The sequence below is a fragment of the Dryas octopetala genome, chromosome 7 (assembly GCF_963921425.1).
Source record: "Dryas octopetala chromosome 7, drDryOcto1.1, whole genome shotgun sequence".
NCBI lineage: Eukaryota > Viridiplantae > Streptophyta > Magnoliopsida > Rosales > Rosaceae > Dryas > Dryas octopetala.
In genome coordinates, this window is record NC_141372.1 from 18,695,510 (window position 1) to 18,713,069 (window position 17,560).

The window sequence follows — 17,560 nt, forward strand, 5'->3', positions numbered from 1 at the left end:
GGCCAGGGATGAAAAGAGAAATAGCAGAATTTGTTGCAAGATGTCTGATTTGTCAACAAGTAAAAGCGGAACGCTAGAAGCCTTCAGGACTCATGCAACCACTTCTGATTCCCGAGTGAAAGTGGGAGCACATCACCATGGACTTTCTATACAAACTTCCACGTACTCAGAGTGGACGTACACAATGGTATTTGGGTGATTGTTGATCGACTCACGAAATATGCGCACTTCCTACCCATTCTTGAGACTTACCCTTTAGACAAACTGGCGAAATTATTTGTCAATGAGATTGTGAGATTGCACGGTGCCCCCTGTCTATTGTGTCAGATAGAGACTCACGGTTTACTTCACGATTTTGGGAGAGCTTACAGCAGGCTTTGGGTACAAAGTTACATTTTAGTACTGCCTTCTACCCACAGACCGATGGTCAATCAGAGAGAACTATACAGACCTTGGAGGACATGTTGAGGTCTTGTGTATTACAGTTTAAGGACAATTGGGATTCTCATCTACCATTGATGGAGTTTGCCTACAACAACAGTTATCACAGTATAGGACACTTATTTGTTGGGACGAAGTTGGTGAGAGAAAACTCATTGGGCCAGAATTTGTACAGATGACATCAGAGAAAGTACAAGTTATTAGGAGCAGGTTGAAGGCAGCTCAAGATCGACAAAAGAGCTATGTGGATATATGCAGGAAGGATCTTAAGTTTGAGGTGGGTGATCAAGTATTCCTAAAGTTATCACCTTGGAAGGGTGTAGTGCGTTTTGGGAAGCGCGGGAAGTTAAGTCCTCATTTCATTGGACCTTATGAGATTATGGAGCAAATTGGTCCAATTGCCTATAGACTTGCTTTACCTATGGAGCTCTCTCGGATCCACGATGTGTTCCATGTATTTATGTTGCGTAAGTATAGCCCGGATCCTTCTCATATTTTGGAGACCCAACCCGTTGAGTTGAGATAGGATTTGTCTAATGAGGAGCAACCTGTTAAGATTTTGGATCTTAGAGAACAAGTACTTCGTACTAAGACCATTCCTCTGGTTAAAGTTTTATGGAGAAACCACACAGTGGAAGAGGCAACGTGGGAACCGGAGGAACAAATGAGAGCTCAATATCGACATCTCTTCACATGACAGGTACAAATTTCGAGGATGAAATTTTCTTAACGGGGGGAGGTTGTAACGACCCGACCCCAAGTTCTCTTTTAATAAAAAATTAATCTTATTAGGCGGACTTTATTAAAATTTTGGAAGGGAATTCTAGTGTTTAGAGGGGCGTTTTAAAAAAATTCAAATTTGATGGCCTTTAAGTTCGATACGGCTAATTAGAACTTGATTTTCCAAACATGTAGGCGAAAACGGTATTCTAATTGGAAATTTTGGTAGGAAAGGTGGAGAGTTTTCTAGAAAGGGCAATTGGGTAATTTCAAAACCCAAACACCACAATTAAAATCAGCCCCCTTCTCTCTTTATCCTCATTATCTCTCTCTCTCTCTCTCTTTCTCTCTCTCTCTCTTCATTTTCTCTTCTCTCTCTCCCCGCACTCTCTTTCTCTATCTGCCTTCACTTCCCTGCAACCACCCATGCACACCAGCTGCCACAGCCACCACCACCACCTCGCCATCGACCACCACTCGCCGACCCAGGGCCCAACCGCGCCGACCACGACCTCCCTTGTAGCCCAGCCTTCACACCTAAGCGAACAAGCCAGAGGAAGCCATCTGCCACCTCCAGCTGTCGTCGGCCATTCCGGCCACCTAAGACCACCGGCGATCCTCCCCCGACGCGACCACCTCCCCCGCCCACTCCTCCAACTAGCCTAGCCCGCGCACCTAGAAAACCTAGCGGTTTGGCTCCCTTCTGTCTCGCCAAATTTTCGATGGAAATCCGACACCAATCACCTCCATACCGGGTGGGTTTTCCTCCATTCCTTATGGGCTTTATTTTCCCTTTATCTATCTTGACCAATTTTGAGCATTTAAAAACTTGGATTTTGATGGATTCAAGGATCATTTCGGGTTTACTTTGAAAACTGGTTTTAGGGATTGTTCTTGGACAATTTTTGGGTAATATCCACCCCTTTGACTCCAAACTGAAATTTAGAATTGAAAGGTTTGAGGAACTTGGAGAAATTGTGAAATTTAGATTTGGTGCTGCCACTTTAAGCGGCGATAGCGGGGGTTCCAACCACCCAGCTGCCACGTAAATTTACCTAGTGCTATTTTGAGTACCAAAACTAAGTTGGTTAGTAATTTTGAATAGGTGGCTGCGACTTGAGCGATGAAAGTTTCAATTTGGCTCGTGATCGGACACTTTGCGAGTATCGTCTTTAACTCTCGGACAACCCCAAGTAAGGTAGACCATTTGCAGGATTTCTTTTGATTTTGTGGTTGAAGTTGAGGAAGTGGGTGTCATAGTTGGAGCCAGGACGGATTTGGAATAGGGTGAGAGTGTATAGTTTAGAGAAAAACGATTTTTAACTAGTAGGAAGAACGTGAGTCGGGAGGAATGTTTAGGCTATGACACACACACACACACTATTAATTTACGTAAATTGAGACTAATTTCTTATTTTATTGGTTATTGTATAGGCGAGACGACCGTGACTCGTGACGATCCGGGGAAGATCGAAGCTAGGGCTATCTCTGTGAGTGGACTTTTGTTTCTTTAAATGATTTATGAACTTCGTGATTTATTTTGGTTATATAAATTTTAGTTGTGAAGTAGAAGTTTGAATGGACTTTTGGTTTTCTAAAGAATTCATGAAAATTCCATCAATCATTTCATACTTAATATTTTGGAAATTTATTTTGGGATTTGATCAATGGTATTAAATTTTGGATTTCAAATGTTATTTCAAATAAGTTTTCTTGTTGGACATTAGAAAGGAAACTAGTTTCTTATTTTTATACGTATGGATTATTTCATATTTTAGTCTATGGTCAAAAGATTTGATTGGTTTTATGTGTTTGAATGAGATTTATTAAAGACTATTTTACTAGTTGTGTTTATGCATTGTGGATTGAGGATTTAAAGTTTCTGGGAACGATAAAGATATTTTCTATCTGTAGAAAAAGATATTACGTTTTGGTTATGGAAAATAGTTTCAATCACCTTTTCAGTACCCTCCAGGTTATCGGATTGGATAGGTTATTGCGACCCATTACAGCACACACATAGGCTTTGGGCCGTGTGTCGTGATGCTTAGCCCTTTGGGGGTGGCTCTACGTGCACGTAAGACAGAATTTCTGGCTCTGCATGCGAACGACAGATTCTCGGCTCTGCGCATGTATGACAAGTTCTACGGGTAACTGACTTGGTGTGTTTTATTATAAATGTATTATACGGTTTTATTGCGATCGTTTATTTTAAATTTATAAGCTACTTGGAATTTTAATGTTTGAATTTTATTTGATAAAGGGTTTATACTTCGGTTTAGTTTATTGAATTATGATAGCAACTTTGAACGTGTTTCTGAAAGCGTATTAAAACTAGAGAATTTCAAAGAGCGACGTGAGGTCTTAGAGTTAAACATGTTTGTAAAGGGTTTTTCTGAAAAGATATTTAATCCTTGACTTCATTTCCATTTAATTGTCCACTCACTGAGTCTATCTCACAGTTTTTCTTGTCTGTCTTAAATTGTTTCCCCCCTGGTAGTAGTTTCGGTGGAGGTCGAGCTAATCACGTTGAGGCATTTTACGTCCATCTCCCTACTCGGACCCTGTAGGCGTCATTTTACTTTTGTAAAAATTCATTGTAATAGAATAGTGGCTCTCATAACCACTCTTAAATTTTAAGTTTATTTTCTTTGAAATTGTTGGGTCTGAGACCTTTTTTGGTTGTAGTAGAGGTGGTTGATGTTTTAGAAGTGCTTTTACATGTTTTAAAATTTTTGGGTTAGTCCATTTTCAAAAGAGGTTCTACCGAATTTTCCTTGATTTTGGACCCTACAGGACCTCTCTGGGTTTCAAGGTGGAATTCGGGGGCAGTTATGTCATGAAGGCCCCATTTCCTTAAAGATTGACTAAAAAAAGAAAATGCATAATTTAATGATATCCTAGAAGTGTTCAAACAAGTCCATATCAATATCTCCTTCTTAGATGTTGTAACGACCCGACCCAAATTTTCACTAGAAATTTAAATTTTTATTTAACTATGTTTTTAAGAGGTTTATAAAAGATGTTGGATTGTATTTTAAAGATTTTGAAATTTATTTAGAAAGTAAAAAGGGTTTTGAATTAAAGTTTTGATTTATTTATTTTCGTTTTAATTTAAGCTCGACCCAAAGTTGACTTTTAAAATAAATGAGTTTTCAATTTTGACTTTGGGTCCGTTAGATAGGTTTCGATCCCACGAGTTCATAGACACATAGCACGCATCATTCTGAGTTACGGGATGGAAGATACGGACGTGTGAAGTGAGGGGCAATTTTGTAAATTTATAAAAGTGAGTATTTAAACACCCAAAATCAGAAATTTTTTTTTCTGATTTCTCTCCATCTCTCTAGAATGTTCCACAATATTCTCTCTCTCTCTCTCTCTCTCTCTCTCTTTATTTCTCTCCCCGCACACTCTCTCTCCCGCAACCACCCCTGCACCCACAACCCAGCAACCACCACCCACCCTTGCCGACCCCTGGCGCCGGCGAACACCCTCAGCCGCCGACCACCACTCCCCCGAGCCTACTCTCTCTCTCTCTCTCCCCGTGTTTCCTCTCTCTTTCTTTTCTCTGTGCGCAACCAACCCTGCGCATCAGCCAACGTCCATCACTCAGCCGCCGTCTCTCTCTTCTCCCAGCCATCTCCAGCCACCTGAGGTCACCGGCGTACATCCCCGACGCCTACTAGCTCGCCGGCCACTCCAACCAGCCCAGCCCGCGCGCACAGAAATCCCAGCAGTTTGGCTCCCCTCTGTCTCGCCAAATTTTCGGTGAAATCCGGCGCCAACCACCTCCGGTGGGTTCTCTCCCTCTTGATGGGCTTTCAATACCTTGTGTTGTGGCTGTTTAATTTTGAGTTTATATTGAAGATTGAGTTTGGGGATTTTGAGCCATTCGGGATATACGAGAATTTCAGTTTTAGAAGGATGTTCTTGTGGTTTTATTTGGACAAAATTCTTCCCCATAAGACCTTAGGAATGTTTAGAATCAGAAATCTAGAGTAATTTGGAGGAATTTGTGCAATATAGTTTGGTGCCGCCACTTTGAGCGACGACAGCGTGGGTTATGACCGCCTGGCTGTCACGAAAATTATCTAGCGCTAATTGGGGTGCTAAAATTGAATTGGTTGATGATTTTGAATAGGTGGGTGCGACTTGAGCGACGAAATTTCAATTTGGCTCGTGATCGGACACTTTACGGGGATCGTCTTTAACTCTAGGAAGACCCCAAGTAAGGTTAGGCCCCAAGTAAAGTTAGGCCACTTGCCGGTTTTCTCTTGAATTTGTGGTTAAATTTGAGGACGTGGGTGTCGTAGTTGGAGTCAGGATGGATTTGGAATAGGGTGAGAGTGTATAGTTTAAAGAAAAACGATTTCTAACTAGTAGGAAAAACGTGAGTCGAGAGGGACATTAGGCTACACACACACACTCTTTAAATGTCGTAGAACCGAGGCTAATCTATGGTTTTATTGTTTTATTCTATAGGCGAGACGATCGTGGCTCGAGACGACCCGGAGGAGGATCGAAGTTAGGATTCTCATTGTGAGTGGACTCTTATTTCTTTACATGATTTATGAAATTCGTTATCTATTTTTGATATGTCAATTTTTAGTTGAGAAATTGAAGTTTAAAATAGATTTTTGGTTTTTCTAAGAGTTTATGGAAATATCACCAATTAATTTATATTTAATGTTTTGAAGTTGATTTTGGGATTTAATTAACGGTATTAAATTTTAGATTACAAATGTTACTGCAAATAAATTTCTTCTTGTTGGATGTTAAAACTAGTTTCTTATTTTTACACGTATGGGTTATTTCATATTTTAGTGTATGGACGAAAGATTTGATTTGTTTTATGTTTTTGAATGTGATTTTATTGAGGACTGTTTTACTAGTTGTATTTATGAAATTGTGTTGAGGATTTAAAGTATTATTTTGATTTATGTATATTGAATTTGTTTCGGATTTCGTATGTTGGCTTATGGATTTTAAGTTTCTTTTGGGGAAGTACCTTGATATTTATTTTTAATGGAAAAAGAGATCTATTATTTGGTTTATGAAAAAAATGGTTTTCAAACCATCCTTTGCAGTACCCTTCAGGTTATCAGATACATAGGTCTTTGGGACCCATCACGGCACACATATAGGCTTTGGGCCGTGTGTCGGGATGCTTCGCCCTTTGGGGGCTGCTCTGCGTGCACGTATGACCAGGTTTGCCTGCACGTGCTGATTTTATTCACACGTGTGTATGGCCAGGATATTGCCTGCACGTGTTGGATTTTACTCCACGCGTGTGTATGGCCAGGATATTGCCTGCCTGTAATTCCACACAGGTGTATGGCCAGGATTATTCAGGGTATATAGCATGGTGGAAAATGGAATTGGTATCTTCAGAGTTTAAGTATGGATTTTAAGTGAGAAATATCTTTCGAGTTTTATAATGATTTCGATTTTATTATTATTTTTACGACTTTGTTAATTTAGATGGCTGGTTATTGAGAAATGTGTTTTGAGTTATCTTTTCCTTGAGTTCCATGAGTTTTATAACATTCTTAAAGCTTGGAAATGGTTTTAAAACTGGGGGATTTCAAAGAGTGACGTGAGCTTTTAGAGCTAAACGTGTTTTTTTGAAGGTTTTTTTGAAACAGAAATTTTACTTATGTTTTCGTTTATTTAAACTGTCCACTCACTAAGAGTTATCTCACGTTTTCTTTATTTTGTTTATAACATTTTCCCCCCAGGTGTTATAGATCGCTGAGGTTGGGCCGTACCACGTCGAGGCAGGACTTTCAGTTCTTCGGCGTCATTTCCCTTAAGTTGTGGAGATAACTTTTATTTTGCAATGGAAGTTTAGTTTTGCTCTGATTATCATGTGCCTTGGTGAATAAGAGTTTTTTGGTTGTGGTAGAGGTGGTTGTTGATTTAGAAGTGCTTTTAACAGGTTTTGAAATTTCTGGGTTAGTCCATTTTCAGGGGAGGTTCTGCCGAAGTTTCGGTAGGATTTTCCTTGATTTTGGATTTCCGCAGGACCTCTCCGGGTTTCAGGGTGGAATCCGGGGGCGGTCCTGTCAGATGTCATCCAACAAGTGCCCTCTTATGCCAAATTCTGGAAAGACCTGTGTACGTACTATAAAAACAAGAACCAACGTTCCAAGGCAAGCCTTTCTCACCGAACAAGTCAGTTCAATTATCGAGCATCAAATCCTGGTTAAGTACAAGGACCTCGATTGTCCTACAATTGCATGCACGATATGAACTCATCATATAGGAAGAGCATTGCTAGATTTAGAAGCAAGCATGAACCTTTTACCATACTCCGTTTATGTGCAATTAGGCTTAGGAGAGATGAAACCAATCTTGGTGACTCTCTCTTTAGCGGATATATATATCGGTTAAAATTCCTAAGGGGATGGTAGAAGATGTCTTGGTCAAGGTGAATGAATTTTATTTTTCTATGGATTTCATTGTGCTAAACACCCAACTCATGACAAATGCTTGTGATCAAATTCTGGTAATTTTAGGACGTTTATTCTTTGCTACTGCCAATGCCCAATTTAATTGTAGGAATGAGGTCATGAATTTGTTGTTTGGGAACTTAACTATGGATCTTAATATTTTTAATATAAATCACCAACCACAAGAGAGTGAGGATAGCATTTGCGAGGTTAATCTAATCGAACAAATAGTGGTAGACTCTTTCCATAAGGATAGTGTTGAGGACTCACTAGAAGCATGATTAGCCCACTTTGTTTGTGACTTTGATCTTAGTGAAGCTATAAAAGAAGTCAATTCACTCTTGGACTCTACACCCATCATGAATACCACCAATTGGAAACCTAGGGTATAATCTCTTCCTTTTTTCTAAAAATTATCCACTTCCTTCCACCATTGGGCCACCCAAGCTAGATCTCAAACCATTACCTGATAACCTCAAGTATGTGTTTTTAGGATCTTCTGATACTTTGCCTGTGACCATAGCCTCCGATTAGATGTTGAGCAAGAATGTAAGGACCCGTTTGGTAACGTTTTACAGAACGATTTTTGAAAAACTATTTTACAAAAATTAAAACGAGAAATTAAATTATGCATATTCAAGATTCAAGATTCAAGATTCAAGAATGCGTTTGGTAGCATAATCTAAAAATATTTTATAATAACAAAACAGTAAAAACGTGTTTGGTATTAATATGTGAAAGTGACAAAAAAAACATAGCAACAATATCTTAAAAATTATACTTTAAGAAAATGTATCATATAATTCAATAAATATTATAAGTTATTTCTTTTATAAATTAATTATGTGATTCCCTGGACTTAATAATAAGACATTTTTATAATCTTATTAATATGGTTAGAAATAGTGAACAGAACTTTCTAGCAAAAACTCATAAGAATCATATCAGCCCTTCAAACTTTTTCTTCACTGGAATATATTAGAAAGAGATCGATGTTTGTAGCTCTTTGCTTCCCAATGCGAGTGATTCATCATATTAAAGCTGAGAGCATATGGATTCACCGTTTGTTGAGCTCAATTTATAACATATTTCATATCTTTAAAACTTTACATTTTAGTCCTTGAATGTTAGCAATTTTAGTATTTTAATTATTATTTTAACTAACTAATTAATATTGGGTAATTTTAGTTTTTATCTAATTCCTTAGATCTTACTAGGTTTATATAGAATTAATTTTTATGAGTCTTGATTATTTTTAGAATTAAAGTTTTTATTAATTAGTATTATTTAATTTTGTAGGTTTAATCAAAACAAGAGAAGAAAAAATGGCCCAAAGAAAAGAAGAAATGCAGCCGGCCCAGCCTAGAAGGAAGAAGAAGAAAAAGAGTTGCAGTCGGCCCAACCCAGTGGAAGCCGAACAGTCACTCGCTCAGCAGCCAGCCCAGCTCGCTTCCTCTCTTTCCATCAGCTCGACACTCGTCCCAGCAGCAGTCACGCCCAAATCAATTGCTTTGATTAATCTTGCCGTCATCGAATCAGACGGCGACACCTGGCCCACTCACCAGCTTTCCTATTTACGCCTCTCACTTTTATCTCATTAATCCTCCTCTCCTCGAATCAGTAGGCGACATGTGACGCAGCAACTCCTCTCTCTCGCGCTTTCCTAAGCACCAACATTCTCTTCTCTTCCTCTACACACGCGACACGTGTTGCACAGCTGCCTCCAGTCTTTCCCTTGCTGGATCACCTCATGTGTCGCCGCCTGTCCAAATTCCAGACCCTTCCAGCCTTTTCTAGCCCTCTCTCTTCCACATTTTGCTGTCCCAACTGTCAATACCCCCACCGCCTGATATTTTTTACCATGAGATTTCTCTATCAAAGTCTTTTGGCTATGATCTATGAAAAAGAATAAGAATGTTATTTATTTTGTTACACTTTTATTTAATGAAATAAAATTTTAATTCATATATCTCTTTTCTCTTCTCTTTGTCTTGTATTTACCTTATGCTATTTAGTTATTTATTTAATATTTAGTTGCTTATTTAATTATTTTTTGTTCTCTTTTAGTTCAGATGTTATTTTATTTTATATTATTCTTTTATTTTAGTTCTAAGCTCATGGGTGGTCACTAACCACCATGAATATTATCAAGTTGAGACTTCTATGTTAATTTTTCTCTTACCTAGATTCTACAAGTTCTAAGATCTTGTTTATAAAATGATAAATAAACTATCTTTCACCCATAATGTCATATATTATGGGTAGATAGAGCATCTTTCCACATTTTTGTTTCATGATATATTAATCTTTTAAACACAAACTTTTTTTGAATTCTAGTTGTTCCTTAGTTTTTGGTTCACTTAGGTTGCTTAAAGTTTGTATTTTTAAGCAAAAACAAGGTCTACCATTTAAATCTTTAATTTTTGTGCTCAAATCGATCATAAATATCTTTGGAAGAGGGCATCAAGTTGACTCTTGGGTGCCTTCCTTTTTGAGAAATTACTAAAAACCTCACTTAATGTGTTCATAGTGGTGTGAAACCTTAACCTTGGTTTTTATACTATTGTTTAATTTCCAATACTAAAAAGTTGTCATTTTTCCTCTATAGTTTTAATTTTAAATTATTGCCCCTTTATTTACTTTATTTTCCTTTCATATACTTTATTTGCTTTATATTTTAGTTGTATTTTGTTTTAAGTTACCTCACAAACCACAATCTTGCACGCTAAGTTAGTTTTAAATTTAGTGTATCTTTTTGCAACACTCCTTGAGATTCGACCTCATTAGTATACAACCTTACTACAAGACTCGTATATTTGTAAGTAAATAAAATTTTACATTAAGTTTTTGGCGCCATTGTCGGGAAGTGTTCAATACACTAGTTTAGGCTCTTGTTAGTTTAAATCTTCTACCAGCTTTTATTTACTTTGCTTTTCTAAAAAAAAAAAAAAGAAATATATATAAATTCGAATTTTCCTTTATTTTTGTATTTTATTTATTTATTTTCCTTGTTCTTTTTCCCACTTTAATAAGTGCCTAAAAAAAAAAAATTTCTTACACTTTTTTGCATCTCTTCTCTTGTAGGTTCCAAGAAAAGAAAAGAAAATTTATATTTATCACTTTTTGTTTGTTGTTTATTTTAAGTAGTTTTGTTTATTTTGTGCTTCTGATAGTTATAACCAAGGAATAAAATTTTGTTATTAAGGGGTATGGAAATTTTAACACCATACCAAATAAATTTCAAAAAATTTCGCAGAAATTTTCTGAAATCCTAGAAATTTTGGCGAAATTTTCGATGTAGAGGCCGGAGAGAGAGAGGGGAGGCAGAGACTGGAGGGAGAGGGAAGGAGAGCACCGTCGCCGGAGGGAGAGAAGAGATCGGAGAGGATGTTGCAGAGCCGCGTCGTCGTCGGAGGGAGAGGAGATCCGAGGAGGGAGAGGGAAGAAAGAGATTAGGAAGGGAGGAGGGAGAGGGAAGAGAGAGATTATGAAGGGAGAAGAAAAGAAAAACTGGATAAAAAAAAAAGAGGAAGGCCACTGCCTACTAGAACTGGAAGAAGACGAAGATGAAGGCCACTGGGGGTAGAAGAGGAAAAGGAAAGAAAAAAAAGAAGAGAAAACAAAGGAAAAGGAAAAAAAAAAAGGAAAGAATTTTTTTTTAAGGTAGATTGAGATTTGGAGTCTTTAGGCAATTGTAAAGAAAAAAAAAGGTTTGAGATTTTATTTGGAGTTTGATTTGGTTATTTTGGTGTTTCGTTTAGTTGTAAACATAAATTATGAAAAAGAAATTTATTCCCTTATCATGAAGTTTCATTTCCTTAATTTTTGGTTTTCCAATTTCGATAATTTGTAAAATTGAAATTTTAGGTAAACTGTTATCACCGCTGCTGCCATCAGATTGATTCTATTTTAACCTAATTCGGCTTAATTTAACTATCGAAGACAATTTCCAAGTCTCTTTGAGTAAGCTTTCTACTTTCCGTTGCCACATTGGTGATTTATTCGTGTAATTTTATTATGTAATTATTAATTAGTGAAGTATTTTTTTAACAGTATTGTCTCCAACGCGCATTATATTCATCACATATCACATGAAATCTACTATATTAATTGATTTCTTCAATGTTTTTTTATCAATGTAGTAGATAATATGTTAAATAAACATATGGTCAAATTTCATTCAAAATTTTCATTTTTGATAGCAATTTTCGTCATTTTTGTCCAATTTTATCGAAATCAAAATTTTAATCGAAATTTCCGCGAAAATTTCCGTCAAAATTTCCATCGAAAATTTTCTCGAAACCGAAATTTTACTCCTTGGTTATAACTTCTTGCTTTTATTTAAAATATTTATATATAGTTCCTCTTTAGTTGTAGCTTCCATATCTAGTATTTAGCATGATCTTTTATTTTTTTTACCACTAGCTTTGTCTACTTTGCCATATTTTGAAAAAAACAAAAACAAAAAAACAAAAAATACATAGCATATTTATTTTTTTGTTGTTTTTAGGTTATTGCATCTAGTTTCAACTTTTGAATTGTTCTTCTTGTTTTCATTTATTGTTAAAAAAAATCATATCTTTTGTGTTATTTAGTATAAATTGTTTAGATCTTATTTATTTTTGTTTTGTGCATATTGTTCATTGTAACTTTAGATAAGGTAATTTTTATTTCCTCTTGTTTCATTTCTCTTTTCCTATTTCCATCCCTTGTTTATTTTTATTTTTATTTCTATTTCTCTTTCTCCTTTTGTTGTAGTTTTTGTATTTATTATAGTATTTTTCTTTTTAGTATTTGCATTGGGGAGAAGTTTGCAAAGGTGTGGATCATCGAGAAAGGGGAATTGCTAGCAAAAGTTTGGTTGCCTTCCCCTAGTATCTTATGGCTAATGTCACCACACTACTAGTATACTCTAAACTTTTTATTTTTTAAGCTTTCTTGAGTGATGTTTGTCTAACTTGTGCATTTACAATTCCATATATCTTTGCTTTGTTGATTTTTGCATTTTTCAATTAACATCCTTGCATAATCAACTAGTAAGGGCATTCACCCCCAACAAGATAAGGATTGGATTTCATCACCACCTCCTTACCCATCTAGGCTAAACATCTCTTGCATTCGTTAATCTCAAACTCAATTAATTAAAATCAAGTAGACATTGGCCAAAGGGTTAACAAAGCTCATAGGACCCTCTTGGAATAAGCCACTTAGTGGATACTCCGGTGAGTGTTCGAAAAAATATAATGTCTAGAAAGGTTCTTTAAGGTTGCAATCATCTTGATGCTTAAAGCGGACTGGGTTTTAAGAGATACCGTTTGTGACTCCTCCACCCCCTCCGGAACCAGATTGGTTGTATTTTTGAGAGCCTTATACCGGTATGCCGCTAATTTGCTTTGAAAGAGAGGATGAGCTTGTCTAGTGCTTAATTAAGATTAGAATTGTCTAAAAGACATCTCTCAAGGCTAAATCAAAAATAATTGAATTGCTTGTTTGTATTAACTCTTTGTTGTGTGATTATTGGTTTTTGATTGCTTTGTTTGTTTGTTAGTTTGTCCATATTTTCGTTTAAAAATGGTAGTTAATTAAGTTAAAAAAAAAATTTGAAAAAAAAAATGAAAAATTCTTTTCTTAAAAGCCGTCTAGTGTATGTTTGGTCCATGTTCATTGAATCACGATTTATCACCTGTTAGACATTTAAGACAAAGAATTGAACCAGTAATTGAAATGGGTGAAAACAACATTGAAATTCGGCCGTTGAGAGAGTATTTTGCTCTCGTCATCATAGACACTCCTTCTCTTGCATAGTGTTGCCCACACTACCGCAACCCATTTTGAGATTAAACCTCACATCTGTCAATTGTTACCTTCCTACCACGGATTGGATTGAGAGGGCCCGTACACAAATGTTAAAGAATTCATTGAAATTTGCTCAATCTCTAGATACCAAAATTTTCCTGATGAGTTAGTGTGTCTCCGTTTATTCCCATTTTTTGTTAAGGACAAAGTGAAAGCTTGGTTGAACTCCCAACCCCCCGGTTCCATCACCTTATGGGATCAACTTGTTAAAAATAATTTGTCAAAATTTTTCCCAATGTCTAGGACTAACGCGCTTAGGAGAGACATTTCGGAGTTTAGACAAAAATACAATGAGCAGTTTTATGAGAGTTGGGAGCGATTCAAGGATTTAATTTTGAGATGTCCTCACCATGGTTTCGAGACGTGGTGTTCGGTGCAATACTTTTACAATGGTTTAACTCAAATAAATCGCAATATGGTAGAGTCCATGAAAGGGGGGGACGGGTGCGTTTTTAAATCTTAGAGAAGAGCAAGCCTATGATTTCTTTGAAAAATTGTCCGAAAATTCTCAACAATGAGATTCTCCAATCTACATGATAAACAAGCCAAAGAACCAAAGCATGGGGGGTTGTATGAAGTGAAAGGCGCTGTAGACTTAGGGTCTAAAATTGAGAGCCTAACTAGAAATGTGGAGTCCTTAGCCTTAAGTCAAACTATGAGTTCTGTTAACCATGTCCAAACTGAGGTTTGTTCTCATTGTGCTAGCCTAATGCATAATGTTCAAGCGTGTCCTTCCTTATATACTTTTTCTGAGAGCAATGTTGAGCATGCAAATGCTCTTAACAATTTTAGGAAGCTGTTTGTGAACCAAGGCACCTTTTTCGAGACTTACAACTCCAATTGGAAGAATCACCCAAATCTTTCTTGGAGACAAGGCCAACCCCAATCAAATTTAGGAGGAAATTCAATGCCAAACAATTCATTTCATCTTCCTAATCCCTCAAGGCCGAACAATTCATCTTATGTTTCCCATGTTCCTCACCCCACTCCACAAAGTGTTCCCCCACAACAAACTTCATCATTACCCTTAGAGGACACTCTCCAAAAGTTTATGCAATTGATTGGTCAAGCCTTTGTTGAGATTAAAGCTTCCACCCACCAAAATACACAAGTCATTGCGAAGCTAGAACATCAAATTGGTCAATTAGCTAACATTGTGGGAAAAAGGCAGGGTCTCTCCCCTCAGTGAGAGTTTTTCGCTCCTAACATTCTGTTAGGGTTTTTTCATCCCTAACCCTTGTTAGGGCCTCTACGGTGACGGCGAGCACTGGCTTCTTCTATGAAATATTGCTTGGCCTCCACGACATACACAGAGCAGTAACCAACATTTAGTCCCACTGCCTCTTCCAATCGAAACAGCGACCGGTGCGGGATGGAAGAGGTGCAGACGAGTTTTGCCAAAACCTTGATTCTCACGGAAGACGAAATTGATGAAGCACCTGTGGGTGAGATGGAAGCAGCGATGAATACCGAAACCCTCCGCCTGAGTGTGGTGGCGCAAGTACTTACTCTGAAACCTTTCAACAGGAAAGCTTTTAAGAACACGATGATCAAACTATGGGACACACTTGGTGTGGTACATGCAAAGGACTTGGGCGAAAATTTATTCCTTTTCACTTTTGCTTTTGCCCAAGATAAGAAGATGGTCATCCAACAAGGCCCTTGGACTTTCGATAGGGCTCTGGTGCTTCTCGAAGAACCAGACGGCACGATGGCCCCGTCGGCTATGATGCTAAAGTGGGCTGATTTCTGGATTCAATTGTATAACATTCCACTTCTTTACATGACAGAAGCAACTGGAAGGGTTATTGGAGATGCGTTGGGAAAGTGTTTAGATGTGGGTGATGGTATAGAGGCCGATCTTGTGGGAAGATTTCTGAGGGTCAGGGTTAGAATGGATGTGACGCGGCCCCTACCTAGAATCAAGAAGATCATATTGGAAGGTGGAGGCACCCATATTGTTGAACTGCGTTATGAACGACTCCCCACCTTTTGTTTTGACTGTGGTAGACTAGGTCACACTTTCAACCGATGTCCTATATCTACTGCAGCTCAAAAGAAGGATCTTGACAAACAGTGGGGAAAATGGCTGAGAACTAAGGTGGAGTTAGGAAAGTCTAAGGTCTCAGAAGATGGGCAAACCGATGAGGAAGATGAGAACGTGGCAGGGGAAAACAATCGGGCTGAATCTAATGTGCCAATCTTGGCAGATCATGGTGGGCGCAAGAGAGCCGAGAGAGAACGCACCCCCTCCCCATCGCTTTCAACGACCCCCTCCAGCACTATTGCTGGAACAACTGCTACACAACAAAAGGACGATAATGGGCTAACGGTACAATTTGCAGGAACCTTTGACAGGGGGGAAACAGAACGACATGATCACAATGGGGGGAGCTCCAAGGGTATTCAAGCTACAAAAACAGCTGCGGAGATGCTTAACTCTCTTGGAAAGGAAAACGCCAATACTAAAACTATCACAACCCACTCGCAGTCGCCCATACTGACGAGGGTTGATCCAACACCTCCTGCTGAGGTACAGGGGAAGGGAAATGAGGCTGTTACACGGGAGTCGGAGGATACTCTTTTATGCACTCTTCAACAACCAAAAATCTCGAAGGCGGCTTACGGGGGAGGCCGAGGGAAGGGTGGCCCAAAACAAAACAGTACAGCACAGGTTGAGGGGTCAGCTTTAAAAGCCACAGAGGGGAGCCGGATTAAAACTAGGGCTTGGAAAAGGCAAGCAAGAACAAAGGAGGGAGATACCTCTATTCCTCTTAATATAGCGGCCGTGACGGAAAGGAAGAGGAAAATTGATAAAGAGATTGAAAATACAGAAAGGAAGCTGAAGAAGAGCAAGACCCTGAACGATAATGAGACGCACCACGTGGTGGGACCGGACGCTCCGGCCCACCACGAGCAATGAGGATCCTCAGTTGGAATGTTCGGGGTCTCCGGCAACCTCGAACATTCGACTCTCTCAGGTTTGTGCTGAGAGATAAACGTCCGGACGTCATTTTCTTAATGGAGACGAAAATGACGGACAAACAAATGGAAAAACTTCCAGGGCGACTTGGTCTAAAGGGTGGGATTCGGGTGGAACGTCATGGTTTAGGAGGTGGTTTAATAATGCTCTGGAAGTCTGGGTGGAATTTAAAACTACTGAGCTCTTCTACAGGTCATATTGATATGCAAGTTGAGTCACCTAATGATTATAATCTGCGCCTTACAGGTTTCTATGGCCACCCATCTACGGCGGAGAGACGCCACTCATGGGAATTGCTTCGACGTTTGAATGGAGTCGGTAATGGAGCGTGGCTGGTCATCGGTGATTTTAATGAGATTGTTAATGCTTCAGAGAAGGAAGGTGGGCGAGACAAGGCGGAGTACCAAATGAGGGATTTCAGAACGGCACTTATGGATTGTTCTTTGGAGGAAGTCCCATTTCGGGGCACTCCTTTCACTTGGGAGTGCTCTCGAAATGGGGCGATCTTTGTGCGAGAACGTTTGGATCGATGCGTAGTAAATCATGCTCTTCGGGCACACTACCCACACATCCTCACGCACCACTTGGAGGTTCCTGGTTCTGATCACATACCGATCCTTACTGAAGTTCTTACACAGGAGGCCAATAGATATAATAACAGACGAAGCCGAAGATTTTATTTCGAAAAAATGTGGTGCAGGGAAGCTAGCTGTGAGCAACTTATAACTGATACTTGGAAGGGGAGGGTGAATAATGGGGAACAAACCCCGGCTGGTGTGCAACTCTGTGCACAAAAACTACAGGCCTGGAGTCGGGATTTTTATAGTGTTCGGAAGCGTGAAATTAAGACCCTGCAAGATGAACTTGGCAGAGTTAAAATGGGTCTCCAGAACGCTACAAGTTTTGCTCAACAAAAAGACTTGGAGCGAAAGTTACACAATTTGCTTGCAACAGAAGAGGATTACTGGAGACAACGATCAAAAATTATCTGGCTTAAGGAGGGAGATAAAAACACAAAATTTTTTCATGAACAGGCAAAGGAAAGGGGAAGGCGAAACCTCATAAAAGGGCTTTTTAATGAGCACAATGATTGGATTGAACAGGA

The 17,560-nt window shown here is 38.6% G+C and overlaps 1 protein-coding gene, 1 non-coding gene and 1 pseudogene across 2 annotated transcripts in view; 1 reads left to right on the plus strand and 2 right to left on the minus strand.

The window, feature by feature from the left end:
* The window catches only part of LOC147280262 (uncharacterized), a 64,235-nt gene that overhangs the window by 17,665 nt on the left and 29,010 nt on the right, over window positions 1–17,560 (minus strand). The gene's annotated exons all lie outside the window — the stretch shown is intronic.
* On the plus strand, window positions 41–1,138 carry LOC147280264 (uncharacterized; annotated as a pseudogene).
* LOC147280265 (small nucleolar RNA R71) lies at window positions 13,723–13,829 on the minus strand. Its single transcript, XR_015123716.1, has one exon. It is a non-coding gene; the product is annotated as a small nucleolar RNA R71 (small nucleolar RNA).